The 19,567-nt window shown below is 35.3% G+C and overlaps 2 protein-coding genes across 5 annotated transcripts in view; both read right to left on the bottom strand.

The window, feature by feature from the left end:
• LOC129725965 (protein yippee-like) overlaps window positions 1–19,567 on the bottom strand; it is a 171,753-nt gene that overhangs the window by 64,527 nt on the left and 87,659 nt on the right. The window lies entirely within an intron of this gene.
• Window positions 1–19,567, bottom strand: part of LOC129725964 (ras-related protein Rab-23) — a 109,290-nt gene that overhangs the window by 2,104 nt on the left and 87,619 nt on the right. The window lies entirely within an intron of this gene.

Genomic DNA, 19,567 nt, shown 5'->3' with positions numbered 1-19,567 from the left:
ACTAAAAATAAAACCAAAGTACAACACTATCGACCGACCCACCGAATTACCAGTTGCCGTTATAGAGCACCTTTTCGTACCGATAACTGCCCGTTCGAACTTCCTGTTCGGTTCCGATTCGTTTTCCAAGTTCCTAGTAAATATAACATCCGATTCCTATTGCTATTAGAAGGCATTAACGTCAAACTACTACACCGGTAGAATACTTGTACATTTGTGCTCTTCACTCTTTAGGGCGGTGTTTTATTATATTACTAAAGACTATATATATACACAAATGAGTGAGTCTGAATAGTTTTCGTGAGGCGACAATCGGTTGAAAATTGTTCCTGTTTTCTTCCGGGGATGAACCATTATGTCGTAAAATGTATTCTTGCGATTTTACCATCAATTTTGTTGTTAATAGTAATTTAAAGAGTTCAGTTATAACTATGACTGTTTTTTGTTGAGTCTGCTTCCAGGAGGTTGCTTAAGTTATTATAATGTATATACATGTGGTATCTGTTAAATAAACTAATGGCGCAAAAATCTTCTTCTGTTACACGAGAGACGCAATAATATTCAGAACTTTTTGGAGAAAAAAACTGTGTAACTTGAAATAACCTTCTTCCTTCTGAATCGCTGCACCAATAGATTCCAGTTGATTTTTTTTGTCGAAAGAGTATAGAAACAGACAGGATAAAAGTTACTTTTGTATGCATGCATACGTCAAGCCTAATCATTTATAGCGTGTCACGCAATGGATGCCGGTCCACCGTGATGTGGTGTGCAGTTAACCGTTGCTGTGATATTAGAAACCATAACAAATGTAATCTGTTTTAATTTTTAGAGCGAACCCTGACCCAAAATCGGCAATTGTCGCAACAAAAATACAGTAATCTTTTTAGTAACCGGTGACGGTTCATAATATATTCATCTTCTGGTGTACGATGTTATTAAGGGTTGAAGGCGGCCAATGACATCAATCTCTTCATATTCATATTCTGGGATCATGTGTCTGCACCAATGGTGCATGGAACGATCTAATGAATACCAATTGGCATCAGTGTACAAACAAATTCTGCATTTCGAGCCACTTTGTTTTCATAAGCAAGTTAATATGCACAATCGACTAAGGCTATAGTGCCTGTTTTGCAAAGACAGCTTACGTCAGGGGAATATTTATAAAATATTATTTCATACTGTGATAAAAATTGATAGGGTCGATACAAATAGCTAGAAGATGAACATAATTGTTGTTATTGGCCATTTTCAATGTATTTTAATTTACTTATAATGAAGTTTGGGCAACAGAAACACACGTGGCTACTAATACAAAAACGTTAGCGTGAAAAAAGAAAATATCAAGCTTGAGTCATATTAAAATCTTTGCTTTCCACTATCTGATTTATTGTTTTGATTCGTGCGGGATATTCATCGCTAGAAGCTAGAACCGCTCCGATCGAACAGAAAATGAAAGGTTAGAGTTATAAAGAAGTTATCGCGCCGATACTTATATTATTCGTATTTCGATGTTTATCCAAATCATTCGTAAGGTTTGCTCCATTTCTGCCGCGACGAATACGAATTTTGGCGTAATAATCCGAATATTTCCAATCCTGAATGTGTCCATCTTAGTTATTCCGATATTTTCATGTTTTTTCCGACTGACGTGGAAGCAAATGATTGTGAACATAGTATGTAACCACAAATATACGGTTTATTCTTAAATCTGCTACCAAAACTATATCACAGGTCACAAATATCATTTGTTAACGAAAATAGTGCTATCAACGCCACAAACAAGTTAAATTTTCAAGAAAAATATAATACAATTTTGTATGTAGAACTGCGTCTTACTTTAGTAGGGTGGCATGCCAAAAAATCGACAATGGAGTGAAACGACAGAATGAAATATTTTAAATGTACCACTGAACAGATTTTGGTCATTGATATCTTGTTAGATATTGATACATGAAATCATTTTCTGATAGTTAAGCTGTTAAAATTGATAGCCAATATGATTAAAATTCAACCAATCGCGTGCTCGACAGCATGTCCGAGCACAAACAACGCTCCACGAAAAAATGTTATAAAAGCGAACTCTCAGTGAAGCAGTAGCCTTATAAACGACAGATTGGAATAGAAAACGAAACATTTCTTCGGCTTTTGCTACCCGAAATCCTTTGGTAACTGGTAATTTAACTATTCAAATAAATGATTTTGCGGGCGCCAAGAAGCGCCATTGGTGTTATCACAATAGTGACACCCGGCAAGTCTGTTAATTTTCTGATCATTGCGAATTGTTGTTTACATATGACGCGGGATGATCTCGTTTTCCTGTTATTTCTAGCAGTATATTTGTTTTAACATTATCAAACGAGTTGTGCAGTTGCATTAATCTGGCGGTTTACTCTGTGTTACACGTTACTAGCTGACTCAATCACATCAATCAAATTTTAATTCACATAATTCAAACTAGCTTGATAATCAAAAATATCCTGGCAATAGCCAGCTTACGGAAGCTTGATCTTGACTGCTTTGTTGCTTGTCTTCGGTGCCATCTCAACGATATTCTTGTTGAAGGCTATACAGTTGGCGAAAAAATAATGTACTCTGCGCAAAATGTTCGTCTGTATATCCACAAACGGTGTGAAATTCATCCTCTTTTTCAAAATCACTCATTCTTCCACCTACGCCGTACCGCCTGTTTGTTGCGTTAGTTCTCCTCGGTATTTAAGAAACAAAAATTCATTTCACTGGAAGCAGTTTCAAACTTACTGCAAAAATATTGGAATTGGTGGGGAACGGTGTTAGAGATAATGAAACGAGAATCACATCGCGTCATCTGCAGTTGGTTATTCACGATGACGAGGAATTGAACAAGCTTTATTTCCGGTATCACTACTGTCCAGGGAGATGTTCTTGTCGCGAATAAAACGGGAAAGAAGACATCATACGATTATTACTCAGCTTTGCAAAAAGTAAAACCAACCGTCTTTTCAAGGACGAACAATCTAACAATTCTAGCTTCGCACCACCAAATTGATTAACCCCAATCGAATGTATTCCTAAACCTGTGGCAAGGAAAAACAAGCTGTCATAATTCTACGTTTGGTTGCAGTCGTGTCTTATAAACAATTTCTTCGACTATGTTTTTTATTTAATGTCATCCGAGTCCAAAAATAGGGTTTAAATACTTAATGTTAGGAACAATTGGCAAATTTTTTAAGGAGCATCAAATTTCTCGTTTGAATTTGTTTACATTAAACTGACTTTGAACTTCTAGGTTAACGATGAAGAAAGATTTATTTCGAGTCCTATTCTTCTCTTTACATATTTTGTCAGCTTGTATAGACAGAAATAATCAAATCACGCCAGAAAAGTCATATATTCTGAACCCAAGCAAACTTAAGTTTTTATGTTCCTGTCCATAATCAGCAGACAACAGCGAAACGAGAAAATAAGGTGATAACTCTTTTTTTCGTGGACTTTGATTTTTAAGAGTAATACATGCCAGCGAAATTAGAAGTGTGTCCGCATATCTCTTGTATCTCCTGAACTCTACTAACTGAAGACAGACCAAAAATATCGTGCTGCTCAAACGGTTTGAAGGCAATTTCTATCAAACCTTTTGTTGAACAAATTTTTTGCTTTAGCAATCAAAACAACTTTTCAGCTCGACTTTTGATGAATTTAGTAGACTGTAGTATTATTTGAGACTGCCCTTCAGACTGTATACCCAAAACAATCCAAATGAAAATTAGGTAAAATACTTGTGATTTTCAAAGTGCTTATGTTTTTACTAGAAAAACATAGACAAGATCGCAAGGTTGGTTAGCGTAAAATTACGACAGCCTGTCCTATGTTTATGTATTTCTTGCGCTAGGTTTGGGAATAGTAAAATCAAGATTACTGTAAGACTCAGATGCGGAAAACTCATATAAACTACTTCAATTAAAACTATGTGGTCGTCCTTAAAATGACGGTTGGCCATGCCTGTATGTCGACTGTGCTTCCCACACAGAAGGAAGATCCAAAATCTAGCTCTGCGGAAGGTGCTGTTAACTTTGTTGGTCCGTCCGCTATGGAAGGCAGCGAGATACAGGTCGGACTCGATTATATACAGTCTCCGAAAAATTTTCACTATATATAATCGAATCCTATATATAATCGAATAAAAAAAAAAGTTTTTTTTTGTTTATTTTGCATAAATATTTTGTTGTTTTTGAATAAATAAGTAGGATTTTTTTTGACTAACCCCCTAAAAGTCGCAAAAAACCTTTCTTACAAAAATATATGTATATATAATCGAATCAGAAAAAATTTTTTTTGTTTATTTTGCAAACTTCTTTTGTTGTTTTTAAATAAATAAGTAGAATTTTTTTGACTAACCCCCTTTAAGTCACAAAAAACCTTTCTTACAAAAATATATGTATGTACAAAAATATATGTATTGATTTCAACTTTATAAAAATAAGTATTTGAAAAGTGCCAATCTCTTTCACCTCAACCTTAACATTGAAATAGTAATATTAGGGTCCATTCAAATTTAACGTGACATAAATATTGGACTTCCGGAAAGCCCTCACCACTTTGTATAGCATGTTTCCAATACTCAGCACACCAGGCATAAAAAATTTCCTCAGCCCTGCTTGCGTTATGTAACATTTGAACGGACTTTTATGAATCAATAAGGAAGCGCTTATTTATAACGTAACGCAAGAATAATTATTGTTGATCTACTTTCCCCCTTCGCCATGCTTTTAATTTAAATTTTCCGTATGAGTTGCAACACTTTGCCAACCCAACACTCTTTCCCGTTTCCTGAGCGTTACATAATTTGTAAACGTTCTCTCGCGATATTTCTGTTTTAGATTAGCTTTACTTTACTTGAAACATTATGGTTCAAAAATCAACGTTTTGGATCAAAAAATGTTGCGTTACGTCATATTGGACTAAAGGGAACGTCCATTAATTACGTACCGTGGATAAAGACTATTTTCGACCCCCTCTTTCCTCTAGGTAACGCTCTTTGTATAGATTTCCAAAATTTTTAGTATTGATTGCGACGTTTTGTCAGATCTCTACCTCCCCCTAAGCGTTACGTATTTTTGGATGATCCCTATACGACATTGCTGCTTTAGGTAAGTTATATTTAAAATTGAAAAAGGAAAAAAAAATTATGATTCGATTATATACAATTTTATATATAATCGAATCATATATAATCGAGTCAATATATAACCGAGTCTGTATATAATCGAGTCCGACCTGTATTCGAAATCGCCACCAGATACAATTCGCAGTAAATCAACCTTTTGCAATAGTAATCGGATATACCGCTGCTGCTATTCGCTACCGCTATCACTACTGCTTTTACCCGCTGCTACTCAGTAAGGATCATCCCAGTGGCCATCCACTAGAAAACTGATTGGTTTTTGCAGGAGCAGGCACTTATTTAGTCGAAAGAGTGCGTTCCCGGTTAACTAGGTATAATATTCTGTCGATCGTGTAAGGGAAAGCGAGCCTCAAACGACCAATCAGATCAACAAAATCTGCGTTTCAACAAAGCTTGACCATTTTTAATAGTACAGTATTTGTATAATAAAGGCTTGATTATGCGTTTCATTTTTGTATGGGGGCAGATAACAGAAGATGCCGCACTCAGTGTTGCGTGTTGCAGAAGGAGATGAAAATTCACTTCGTACTGAGACAAGGAGTTGAAGTCGAATTTACAACCGTCTTGATCAATGCGTTTTAACATCTTGAATGAAGTGTAGTTAATATACGAGAAAATGCTGACTCTTCAATCAAATATTTTACATGTCCTCAGAAAGAAAATTTATTGTTTAATTTAATATTGGATATTATGCTCAACGCAACTCTGTGCTATCTTCGACAGTGGGAATAAGGCACTATTCTGATAACACAGTGAAGAACTGTTTGGCGGCTGACAGATTTTGATTTCCAACACCCTTGTTTGTGTGTTAAAAAAGGCAGCTCTCAGTTGAAGAAATTGCCGGCCACTGTAGTCACCGTTGATGCTGCCGGTACCGCACAAAGGTAGCTGTTTACTAGAAAAAGTTGTCCCGGAGCACTTTCTACTGGCATTGCTACCACTACCGCTGCTGGTATCCGATACTGCTACCGCTGCTACTGCTACCCGCTGCCACCTGGTTAGGACCGTGCTAGTGGCCATCCACTAGTAACTTGATTAGTTTGAGAAGAAGCAGGCTTTCATATAGCTCAATTAGTGCATTCTCGGTTAGCTAGGTATAATGTTCTATCAATCGTGTTAGGGAAAGCTAGCACTAAGCGATCAATCACAGGTGGAAATCTCAGATCGACTTGAACTGTCCTACAGTACGGTCGCATTTTACCAACAGCTCGAGGCTAAGTCTTAGACTACCGAGAGATATTGAAATTTTGTTTTTCGCTTTCAACAGGCAATCTTCTTGAAAGACTACCTGTTGAAACGCAAAGTAATAAATTTGTTTTTAACGTTAACGAGTGTTAAGTGAGTAAATTTGGTTTGAGATATTTCTACTTAAATTCTATAGTGAAATGAAAGTGTAGTGAAGTTTTCCAGTTATGCCTGGAAAAAATAAAAAAGCTCGCTTTGATGCGGCTTCAAGGAAACGTGAGGCATCTCCTCCAAGTGACACTGAAATTTCGACTAACAGGTATGATATTCTTTCTTCCGTTGGGGATCAAGAAATTCAAACTTCTCATACTGAGCATAAAGCCGTTATGAAGAAGGTTAAAGTTCCACCTATTGTGGTATTTGTAGCCAATTTTAAAGCATTTCGATCAGAGCTTTCATCGTTTCTGTCGGATGTGAAAGTTAAGTTTCAAATTGGCCGCCAAGGCGAAATTCGTATTTTGGCCGAATCTCTAGACGGCCATAAACATCTTTTACAGTATTTGACTGAAAAGATGTATAAATTTTATTCTTTTGATGCCAAAAACGAGAGACCGTTCAAGGCTGTTTTAAAAGGTCTTTCAAATGACCAAACTATTGAGGAAATTAAAGAATGTTTGTCAGAATCACTTGGTTTTGCTCCCAACCAAGTAATTTTGATGAAACGAAAAGCAAATGCCAAAATTAATCAAACTGGAATCCACCAGGAAAATTACTTAGTACATTTTGATCGTACCAAAGTAAATAATTTGAAATGTTTGGATAAAGCACGTGTTTTATTTAACGTACGAATAAAGTGGGAAAATTTCAAGAGACATGGAGAAATCCATAATCTTACTCAATGTCGGAATTGTCAAGCCTATGGTCATGGAACTCGAAACTGCCATATGGCGGCAAAATGTATGATTTATGGTGACACTGGTCACACGAAAGATATCTGCTCCGTGAAAGAGACCACTTATAGTTTCAAATGTGTAAATTGTGGGGGAAATCACAAATCTAATTTCTTTAATTGTCCTGTAAGTTCAAAAATTGTTGCTTCCAGACAACGTAGGAATTCTAAGCAACTTGTTTTCAATGTGGGTATACAAAAGACTTTCAATACTGTTCAGGCATTACCAGCACTTTCACTAGCAGGTGTGTCTGTAGGTAATAATTTAAATTCAGATAACAAATTTCAGACAAAAAATCCTGTTCAGGCAACACCAGGCTGTTCATATCCAGTGTTCTTACAGGTAATATTTCAAATTCAAACAGTAACAAACCATTCGTGTTTGGTGCTGAAAAGTCAGCCAGTATTGATTTAGGTAGTCCAACTCCAGAAAAGATTGAATACCTACAACAATCCATGCTGCAGCTAATGTCCGTTTTGTTGAACTGTAACTCGATGTACGAGGCTGTTCAAGAAGGTATAAAATTTACAACTAATATTGTTATGAAATTGAAATTCAGCAATGATTTTAAATAATGCTGTAAATTTTCTAAATTGGAATGCTCGTTCTTTAAAAGCGAAAGAGAATTCATCCTCTATCGCTTTTAAAGAACGAGCTTTCAATTTTTTAACAGTCCACGATGTGCATATTGCAGTTGTGACTGAAACGCATTTAAAGCCAAATATTAAACTAAAAAAGAATCCAAATTACATGGTTCATAGGTTTGATAGAATTGATGTTGCCGGTGGTGGAGTTGCAATAGTTATCCACCGTCGAATAAAACATCGTGTTTTACCCCATCTTGAAACTAAAGTTATCGAGAGTTTGGGAATTGAAATTGAAAAAAGTATTGGCACTTTATTTATAGCCGCAGTGTATTTGCCCTTTCAATGCACTGGTGAGCGAAAAAATTATTTCAAGGGAGATTTGCAAAAACTCACAAGAAATAAATCTAAATTTTTAATCATCGGTGATTTTAATGCGAAACATCGATCTTGGAATAATACTCAAAGCAATTCCAATGGAAAAATATTGTTTATTGATTGCTCGGCTGGATTTTATTCAGTTTTATTTCCAAATGGTCCTACCTGTTATTCTTCTATTAGGAATCCATCTACAACTGATTTGGTACTAACAAATCAAAGTCATTCATGCAGTGATTTATTAACTCATGCTGACTTTGATTCTGATCATCTTCCCATAACATTTTCTATTTCCCATGAAACTATTTTAAATCCCACTAGATTTGTGTTAAATTATCACAAGACTAATTGGGATAGATATCGCTCTACGATCGAAGAAAATTTGAATGATGATATTATTTTACAAAATAGTGCTGACATTGACAGAGCATTGGATAATTTTAGCAGCTTAATACTCAATGCCCGGAATTTATCAGTTCCTAAGGCTCGAGTGAAATTTAATGCACCAATTATTGACAGTGAACTTCAACTTCTTATACGTTTGAAGAACATACGGAGACGTCAATACCAAAGATCTCGTGATCCTGCTTTTAAAATTTCTTTTCAAGAACTGCAAAAGGAAATTAAACATAGATTCACTCTCTTGCGAAATGAGAATTTCATGAGAGAAGTTGAACAACTAAAACCTTATTCAAAACCTTTCTGGAAGCTTTCGAAGGTTCTTAAGAAACCTTCGAAGCCCATTCCAGTTTTTAAAGATGGTGATTGCATTTTTCCAGCGAATGAACAAAAATCTCAAAAACTTGCTCAGCAGTTTGAGAGCGTTCATAACTCCAATTTGAACGTAGTAAGTCCTATTGAAAATGAAGTAAACCAAAAGTATGATCAGATCACCACCCAAGAATTTCTTTCTGAAGAGGTATTGGAAACAAACTTGAATGAGGTGCGAACTATGCTCAAAAAATTCAAAAACATGAAAGCACCAGGAGATGAAGGGATTTTCTATATCCTTATTAAAAGACTTCCCGAAAACTCTTTAAATTTCTTGATAAAAATTTTTAACAGATGCTTTGCACTAGCACATTTTCCTACGAAATGGAAAAATGCCAAAGTCACTCCAATTTTAAAACCCGAGAAGAATCCAGCTGAGGCATCAAGTTATCGACCAATTAGTTTACTTTCCTCTATTAGCAAACTTTTTGAAAGAATAATTCTCAAAAGAATGATAACACATATTAATGAGAACTCAATTTTTGCAAATGAGACGTTTGGTTTTCGCCATGGGCATTCCACTACTCATCAGTTACTTAGAGTAACAAATATGATTCGAACTAATAAATCTGACGGCTATTCGACTGGAGCAGTTCTACTAGATATAGAAAAGGCATTCGACAGTGTTTGGCATAAAGGTTTAATAGCTAAAATGTCAAATTTCAGTTTTCCTCTTTACCTTACAAAAATGATACAAAGTTATTTAACTGACCGCACTCTTCAGGTTAACTATCTAAATGGTAAATCTGATAGATTGCCTGTTAGAGCTGGTGTGCCTCAGGGGAGTATCTTGGGCCCAATCTTATATAACATTTTTACTTCTGATCTTCCTGATTTACCACCAGGTTGTGAGAAATCTCTGTTTTGTGACGATACAAGCATTTCCGCAAAAGGAAATTTCTCAAACCCACCCAGAACCACGTTATTAAGATGAACGGTGTGGTCTTAAATTGGTCTGATCAAGTTAAATACTTAGGGCTAATTTATGATAAGAATCTTACTTTCAAGGAGCACATTGAAAATATCCAGTCAAAGTGCAATAAGTATATCAAATGTTTATATCCTCTTATCAACAGGAATTCTAGACTTTGTCTCAAGAATAAACTGTTAATTTACAAACAAATTTTTAGGCCAGCAATGTTATATGCAGTTCCCATCTGGACAAGTTGTTGTACAACCAGGAAGAAGACACTTCAAAGGATTCAGAATAAACTTTTGAAAATGATTTTGAAGCGTCCTCCCTGGTTTAGCACGAACAAGCTTCATAGGCTCACTAATGTAGAAACATTAGAAAATATGTCAAGCCAAATTATCAACAAATCCCGACAAAAATCGTTGCAATCCTCAATTGCAACGATTAGCTCACTTTATAGTCAGTAAGATAGTTTTAAGTTTTGTTTTATTCCTTTTTTTTCCTTGACAAATAGGTTTAATAATTTTCCTACAATTACATTAACTTAACTGCGAAAGCTAAAAACATTTAATAACATAAAAAAGCGTACAAATATATATATAATAGTGTTGAAATGTCACCATTTGTGGCAGAACACACAATACTAATTCTGAATAGATATTAGTACATAAATAAATCATTACAAACATTAAACCCCTATTAAAAAAAAAAAAAAAAAACGTGGAAATCGGACTGATTGTGATACCAAAAAGATTTTTATAGTCTTACACAAGAAGTTTTAGTTTTGAAGGCGTCTTATGAGATATTGTTATGCAACTATCGACAAATATGGCAAACAGGGTGTGATTGACTTCGTCAAATTGGTAGCCATTGGCCTAAAAATTTCGCTTAGAAGAAGTGCTCAAAAGTTTCGTCATGCCGGAAAAAACCTCCATGCTGAATTTCGGCTCTATCAGACTTAATGGTTAATGTTTCATTTTTTGAATTAATGTTTCATTTTTTGAATTAATTAATTTATTATTTATTGATTATTTTTGATCGACGAAAATATCATAGATAGTAGTTTATGAAATCGTCGATATAAATTTGTCAAGTGCCAAATGTTAAAAATTATCTACCAATGGGATTAGTTACAAACTTTTCAGAAACGCTTTACCTTCGAGACATCAAAATAGTCTAGGCTCATGGAAGCCTATTCGACCCGGAAAATATTCGTCAATTTTCGCTGCTGAGCAATAATAAAGTATTAATGGAAACTGATAGTGCACCAAATTATCCATCATTTAGTCTACACAAACATATTGGTTATAGTAATCCATCATGTGGTTACACAAGTATTACCATTTTAAACATTTCATTCCGATGTCACACCTTGGTTTTAGTTTCCGCAGATTACCCCGATGTCGTAGTTCTACGTCAAAAAAGGGACCATAACCCGAAGTTTATGAAATTTGTTGCACATTTTTCATGGTTTTGATGGGCAGCTCCTGGATTAGTTCATATCAATGAAAATATAGAGTTTCACCGAACCTGGGTACTATTCTCGGGACCTTTTCGATTTTATGAGGGATTTTTGGCTGTTTTCTGCGTCAAATGAGATTTATGTCCGGTTTTTATTGGAAAAGCAATCAAAACTTCTTCAAGTGCATCATAAATCTGACTCAAGTAAAGTGTTATCTTCAATTTTTAATGATTTTTTTGTTAAGAAATATTGTTTCTAATTTTAATTTTGCTCTTATAGTTGCATGATTGGCGATAATCAAGTCTCTTCGCATCTGCTTGGTTATAGGCGAAAACAAAACTTCTCTTCAAATAGAAAATTTAGAACTTGCACGCAAGCTTTCCACAAACGCGATTACATTTTATTGACTATATTAAAATATATGTTGTTAAAAATTTACTGATTGAAATAACACAGAGTGGTTTAAGCGGAACAGATTGGAATGCCATGATATGATTCAAAAATAATAATCACATAGCGATGAGCAATAAACTATCCTTGAATTGCACAAACTGCAGATTCGATTCACATATCCACTTTAAATCTCCACCCAGCTTGTTAGTACTGCAAGTATGAATAGCAAATCTGTTTTATTTTCACTTTTTTTGTTTTGCGAAACTATTTTGCTTCTCCAATAGGAAGTTACATAATGGAGTTCCATTTCCCGAGAGCTCAATAAAATCATCATTACGCAAGTAATCCGTCAGTTGGAGATGAGCGCAGCTTCGTGCATGTGCTTATTTAGTACTCATTACAAGCAAGCACTTACCACGACGAGACATCTTGAGTGTCCGTAAGATAAAATAGATGGAGAGATAGAGAGAAAATAGAGGGAAAAAAAATACAGGAAGAAATCAAACAAACAATTAATCTTCCGGCCGTCCGGTGGATGGTGGGTTGCTCGCAAAGCTGCACCTACGGTGGTGGCCCAAGTGCACTAACAATGAACCTCTTTCAACACCCCATTGTTGGATGCAGCTAATAAGACAACAGAGTCTGCGCCCACCCTGCAAGAAAAACTGACGGAGCACAACAACAGCTGTGTATGGCAGCAAGGCACATATGAGAAAGCGCGCACATGATGTGTTTATGAAATTGAATTAAAAACCTTCCAGATAATGGAAGCGAATACGTCAAGCTGCAGACGCCTTTCACCCTCTCACCGCCAGACTACGACTGGGTCTGGGTGACAGGGCGTGGTGGTGGTGAGTGCGGTGAAGCCACGAGTTTATTGTTCATCCGCGAAATTCCGCTGCTCGATACGAAACAGATTGATGGAAATGACTGCTTTTGTTGGGCTAATTTTATTCGAATCAAAAGAGTGAGAGGAAAGAAAGATCTCTGCTAAGAAGGAACCCATCATCAGACCGCGATTATTTCCGCTCGAATACACGGATTTCCTATTCGCCATTAATAGTATAAGAAGTAAAGCAACATCAAGCCATCTAAAGGTGTGATCGGACATTTCATTGCCTTTACAGTGAATAAATACGGTTGGGCTAACATGACAAGCAAGTTTGGATTTCTGGGAGGATCGTACGGTTTTCTAGTGCATGGTTAAAGCCGCCATGCATTCGAGCCGACATAGACGACAACAGTAGTGTGGAAATATCAAACGCAACGAACCGAAACCGCTGCGCCGATCAGGAAAATGAAATCTGCGGTTGGATTTAATTCGATTAAATTTATCGTAGACGGCAAAAGTCGTTAAGGTTGCTTGTCATGAACGTGAAATGTAGGAGCAACGCGCTGTGCTTCCGGTGACCATTCGCACAACATTAAAGATAACAAATTGATTTTAGAAAAATAAAAACGTGTGTCAAGAATTCACACACAGATTTTATCGCATGGAGAGGCGCACTTCAATGCCCAGTTATTTTGGTACCTACAAGAAAAAGAACCCTGATGCTACGTACTGTTCTTCTAGAAAGCTTGCGTAATTTGCGTCGGTTTTTTTTTTCGCTGCCGGCAGCAAAACGACAAAACAATTTTACGACACGCTCTCACGTCCCTACAAATACATCCGCATAGGTACCTAGCGAGTTATGGCTCCGGTCGGGGCGGCAACACACCGCACTGCTCAAATGCGGCGGCGGCATTCGTACTGTTGCTTTTACTGGGCGGCCGCATTTCAAAGTCAAGTTCAATGGCACTCCACCTTTAGCACGCTACCGACCAACCGACCGACGGACCGACCGTAGCACAGCACAGAGAACCAGCTGTCTGGCCGAAACCACAAAGACATTAGACATTTCGATTCAACAGCTCAACCCATTTTCAGTGCAGGCGGACGGATAACCAAGTCGAAGAGTGGACGGTTGCACGTTCCTCTTAAGTGAAGGTAAATGTTAATTGTTCATTGAGAGCACAATTAAATAAGCGATAATGATGTTCCGAAGAGTATTCGTTTAATTTTGAAGCAGCGTTTGACAGGGTATTACTTTCTCAAGGCTGCATGGAGATACCAATGATTCAAAATAACCCTTACGTTCCCCACGTTGGAGTAATATAAATTGATACAATCAGTTGGTTTAATTCTAATAAATGAATAATTTATCAATATTTGTAGAAAAAATCAACAAAATCATTTTTGAATTATTTCCGCATATAGGGGGTTAATATTGATCTTGTACAAAATTCAATTGTATTAAAACTGGAAAAGAATTAAATTTTTTTCACTTGATAACAAAATCATTCAATTCGGTTCAACTCTCGCCAAGAAAAAGTGAAACAGTATCATTACATCCTGATAAACAGAATTAATAAACCTATCAGTGTTTATTATTATTGTTTATTATTATTAGAATTACACTTTCGATTTAAGAATAGTTTGCTGCCAGTTCAGTACACAAAAAGAAAATGAGTGAGTTAGTGAATGAGCGATGAGTAAGTTGATTTGTGAATCAGTGAGTTAAAAGGAGTGAGTAAAGTGAATGAGTTAATTAGTAAATGAATAAGTGAATGAGTGAGTGAGTTAGTGAGTGAGTGAACTAATGAGTGAGTGAGTTAATGAGATAGTGTGTATGTGATAAAGTAAATAAATAAAAGTGTATATATATGAATGAAGAAAATGAATGAATCAAACCAATTTTGCGCTGCTAGTTTCATATATAAGACAAGTATTTTGGTAGGTAATTTTAAAAGCAAAAATCGCAGATTTATGTGACCCAGTTTATGATTAGATCAAACATAAAGTATGAAAATTACCCTAAATCAAGTCATTCAAAAAACTAATTGTAAAACTCATTAACAAGTTTCATACAGATTGAATATGTATGTGCTTCTATGTTTTTAGTTATATTAAAGAACATTTATAGCAGAAAGAAATCATGTTCACAGTAAAAATAATATTCTCAGATAGGAATAAAAGCTTAAACTTAAAGATAAAAAGCAGTTCAAAGCGTGCTAGAAATTTTTTATGAATAAAAACACGGTGAATCAAGTGATTTTTTTTGACGTAGAACTACGTCTTTGAGGAGGCTTCTGAGAGGGGGTGTAAAACTTTTTGGGCCTTTTAAGAGAAACTCTTTACAATGCTGACATCGTGAATATCTCAATTGTACTCAAAGTTATTAATGTTTTTCATAAAAAACCTAAATTAATCCACCTAGCGGTGAGACCCAGCCTTTCTCCTTCGAACTTATAATTTGTTAAAATAGATTTACTCCAACACTTAAAAAATACACCTTGATTATCTCTGCTGGATTTGTTATTCATTCTAAACAACAAATTTTTGGTAGCCAACAGCACAACTTTACCGAACATTTAATATTTAACATATCATCGGCTTCGTGCAACACTGGCACAACTTAAAATTTTGCATTTTTGAGATTTTGATGGCAAACGATGCCAAATACTGCTAAGTTTCATCTCACGAAATCCCATTTCGAAAATCACAAAAATTCCAGAGTTATGAGTAGAAGTGCCTTTGCTGCACAAATCGAAATTTCTCCATAAAGTTAGTAAAAATAAGGTTTTAACTTGGACAACGAGAGCACGTAACATGTGCATAATAGACCCAAAGGTGTTAAATAAGGATTGGTAATCTTAAACTTCAATGTTTTCATGAAAATCGAAAAATAAATTTTCGACGCAAATTTTTAAACGCGTTTTCCTCGAAACTATGTTTTTTGAGTTGTCCCAGTGTTGCACGAAATCGACGATATGAATAAAAAATAACACATATACATGCAAATAACATTAAATTCTTTCAACTATATGATGCGATTTTGTTTTTGATTGTGGTATAATCGATTTGTACTCATATACTGCCTATAAATATTCAGATTCTTTAAGTCAACGTTAGTCAGTAGATTTCAAATAATGTATAATTAAATGTTGTTCCTTATACATTGATTTGAATGATCTGTGAATGAGAGGCATCCAATGAATGGCCAAATACCAATCAATATGGGTTCTTGAAACCTGGATTACACCCAGTGGCCAGAATCCGACCTAAAACCCAATTTTCAATCCAGATGACCACTTCTGGTTGCCTAATAATCATAAAATCATAAAATCCATCATAAAATTGCCGAACTGCCTAATCTGGGTATTTCTATGGCGAAGATGGCGACAGTTTCCGATCAACAGCCTAAAGTGACAAATATCATCCAATACGATTTGGGGAAGCGGTATGATACCCTGAGGCCAGAAATCATCTTCAGACGCCATTTTAAATATCTAGACAGTAGTTCCGGTTTCTACCAGTCTAAAAGGGACAAACATTACCCAATGTGAGTTTTTCATTACCCGGGATGATGCTCAGAGACCAGGAATCAACTTCATACTTCATTTTGAAATCCGAATTTGCGACACCTGTTTTCTTTAAATAAGTCGTGTAACCTTTGAAAAAAGAGATTTTCAATATTTTTACAATTTAAAACATAATGGAAAAAATAAAAGTCCGATTACACTGGTCAACACAAGTGCTGCCCCGAAGGTCAAACTAAGAAAAAATGAAAAATTTTAGCTTTTCCTGAGAATTTTTTTCTTTCTAGGGCAACTATTATGAGCTTTAGAGCAGCATTTTTTTCAATTTTGTCAACTTGTCATAAAGCAACTAAACCTTCAATTTAAAACTAATATTGTTGAAATCAGTGATGCCATCTTTGGCAAAACGAGTGAATTTGATAAAGTTTTCTGAACACGTTTCTTTTCATTACCTTCGAACTACATGTTCAATCATCATAAAATTCGTTATTTAGGGGTTTTAAGTCAGCCCGTTCGTTTGATACCTATTTTGTTCAAATCGGTTGTGTAGTTTCTGAGATAATGGTCATAACTTTTACATTTTGATACATAACAGACAAAGTTACAGTCCGATTATAATAAAATTCAATAAGGTTTTATCAGGCGACTAGACCTTTCTATTGCAACTTATTTTGTGAAAATCGGTCCATCCAATTCTGAGAAAAGTGGGTGAGTTCAAACAGTCTTAGAAACATGTTTCTTGTCATAGCCTGATTTCACATCATTATACATAACGGACAAAGTTGAAGTCCAATAACAATAAAATTCAATAGGGTCTTATGGGGCAACAAGACCTTCCATATGACACTAATTTCGTGAAAATCGGTCCAGCCATCTCTGAGAAAAGTGAGTGAGTTTAAACAGTGTTTGAAACACGTTTCTTTGCATAACTTTTGAACTACATGTCCAATCATTAGAAAAATTATTTCATAAATGGTTCAAGAAACAAGCCCGTTCTTTTGATACCAATTTCGTTCAAATCGGTTGTGTAGTTTATGAGATAATGAAGTTTTGCGATTTTCACATTTTGATACATAACCTCGAAACTAAAAATCCGATTACAATGAAATTCAATAGGGGCTTATGGGCCAACTAGACCTTTCATTTGCAATTAGTTTCATGAAAATCGGTCCAGCCATCTCTGAGAAAATCGAGTGAGATTGGGAGACCGTTACATACATACATACACACACACACACACACACACACACACACACATACAGAAAATGCTCAGCTCGTCGAACTAAGTCGATTGATATACGAGATTCGACCCTTTGTAGCACTTTTATACCTTTGGTTTTTTCAGTGATTGCTATACCTTTCTAGGAGAAAGGCAAACATTGTTTTGTTTGTCATTCTGTTTGGGGCGAACATAAAACATATCTTTTGGTTTCAATTCAAAGGGTACATTTGACTCTATAGATGGAGAAATTTTTAAAAATATGGTATTTTTTAAATTCGAGTAAATTCAATTTAATTCATGACAAAAATTTCAATATTTTCATATATTATGCATATAAAAGCACACAGGTTTATTTTTTTGGTATTTACAATCACATTTATTCTGGTGTTTACCTTCAATTCGATCCAAAAAGATTGAAAATCGATCAACTGGTTCAAGAGTTATGCATTTTTGAAAATAAAATCGATGTACATCGAAAAAAGTCGTTTTTTTATGGTCGAGAAATAATATCTTTAAAATTAAATTTACTCTGATTTTCTTACAATGTCTTCTTCATGTTGGTAATATTTCTAGAACTCTTTTGATTATGTACATTCTGGATAATGCAATCTGGAGGAAATTAGCCAAGAAACTTAAAAAATACACAGTTTTTAACCGAAAGTGATGCCAGTTACTTGGATATCGCTTAAAACAGTTTTTATTATTAATTTAAATCTTCAAAGTTCTTAACTTAAATAACTTAAATATCGTAAAGAACGGCCTTTTGCTGATAAAATTTTCACTAGAAATAGATTTTCATACCATAAATTTGTTACAGTCTTTTTTACACCAGCATTGTCGGTAACCAATTTCAAATTCCTCGTGTTCGGTAAAATTTCTTAGTTTCCTTTCGGTTTTACAGGTCGGACTCGATTATCCGGAACATCAAAAAAAATTTCATTCCGGATAATCGAGTTTTCCGGATAACCGAATCACACAAAAAATACTGAAATTTTGCGATTAACGAGCATAAAATAAATATTTCTTATCTTTATTTACTTGTACGATGCAGTGGCGTAACCAGAAGTTACTTCTGAGGCGAAAAGAGGTAAAATCTTAAGAAGCAAAAAAATATATTGGACATTGATTATTTTCACTAAATTCGAACATGTCCCAAACATGCCGGAAGTGACTTAAATGGTAACAAATAGGCCAGAAGGGATGGTTAAGACAAAATTTCGTAATAAAAATTGAAAACGGACACCAAAAAAATTAAATTCCGGATAATCGAGTCAAAAATTCCGGATAATTGAATTCCGGATAATCGAGTTTCCGGATAATCGAGTCTCCGGATAAACGAGTCCGACCTGTATTTCCAAAAATACATAAGATTTGAATAAATTGAAGTATATTTCCAAAGATTATTTTATTTTATTTTTAATAGTTGTTTTATACTTGAGAATAATATTTTATTGAGCTTTTGTACAGTATTCTATTACATATCTATTGTGATAAAAAGAAATAAAATAGAAACATTACTTTCATAAACGAGAATTTATTTCTAGAGAAAATTTAATTAAATAAAATATTTTCGTTGAGGTTGGACTTTAACAAATTCAAATTAATAAAAAAAAATAGTCGAAGAGGTTGTTTATAAGACACGACCGCATGGTTTATGTAGAATTTGAGAATACACTCGATTGGAGTGAAGCGATAAATGTCAGTGATAATTTTCTCTCAACACTCTTTTTCATTGGTGGATTGGTAACCCTGGAGAGAAGCGCTGATTTTTGGTATTACCATTTACCAATGATACGGGATGGTTCTGTTTCTCTTGTTATTCTCCGCTTCGCATACACTGCAAGCAAACAAACAAGATATAACGAAAATACACGCACACTACCGGCATACCCACAGCTATTAGCAGTGGCTAAATAGCTGAGAGCAAGCACACAGTGACAGATCCAGACAAAATAAACGACATGTCCGGACATGTTCAGCAATGCTGTGCAGTTAAGTGGATTCGTTTGCTGCTGAATGCTGCTATTAAATAAGTCGTCTGCCTAGCCTTGCTGCGCTGAAATGAGCTGCTACTCTGCCGCTTACTGCTGGTCCAGTAAATCATCCTCTTGCTACATCGTAAAGACTCCATTTCTGCATGCTATCTTTTTTACGTGACTAGTGAGAGTTGCGGTAGGCCTTTGTAAAAC

This window comes from Wyeomyia smithii, chromosome 2 (genome assembly GCF_029784165.1).
Source record: "Wyeomyia smithii strain HCP4-BCI-WySm-NY-G18 chromosome 2, ASM2978416v1, whole genome shotgun sequence".
Classification (NCBI taxonomy): Eukaryota; Metazoa; Arthropoda; class Insecta; order Diptera; family Culicidae; genus Wyeomyia; species Wyeomyia smithii.
This window is presented reverse-complemented; position numbering and strand designations above follow the sequence as displayed.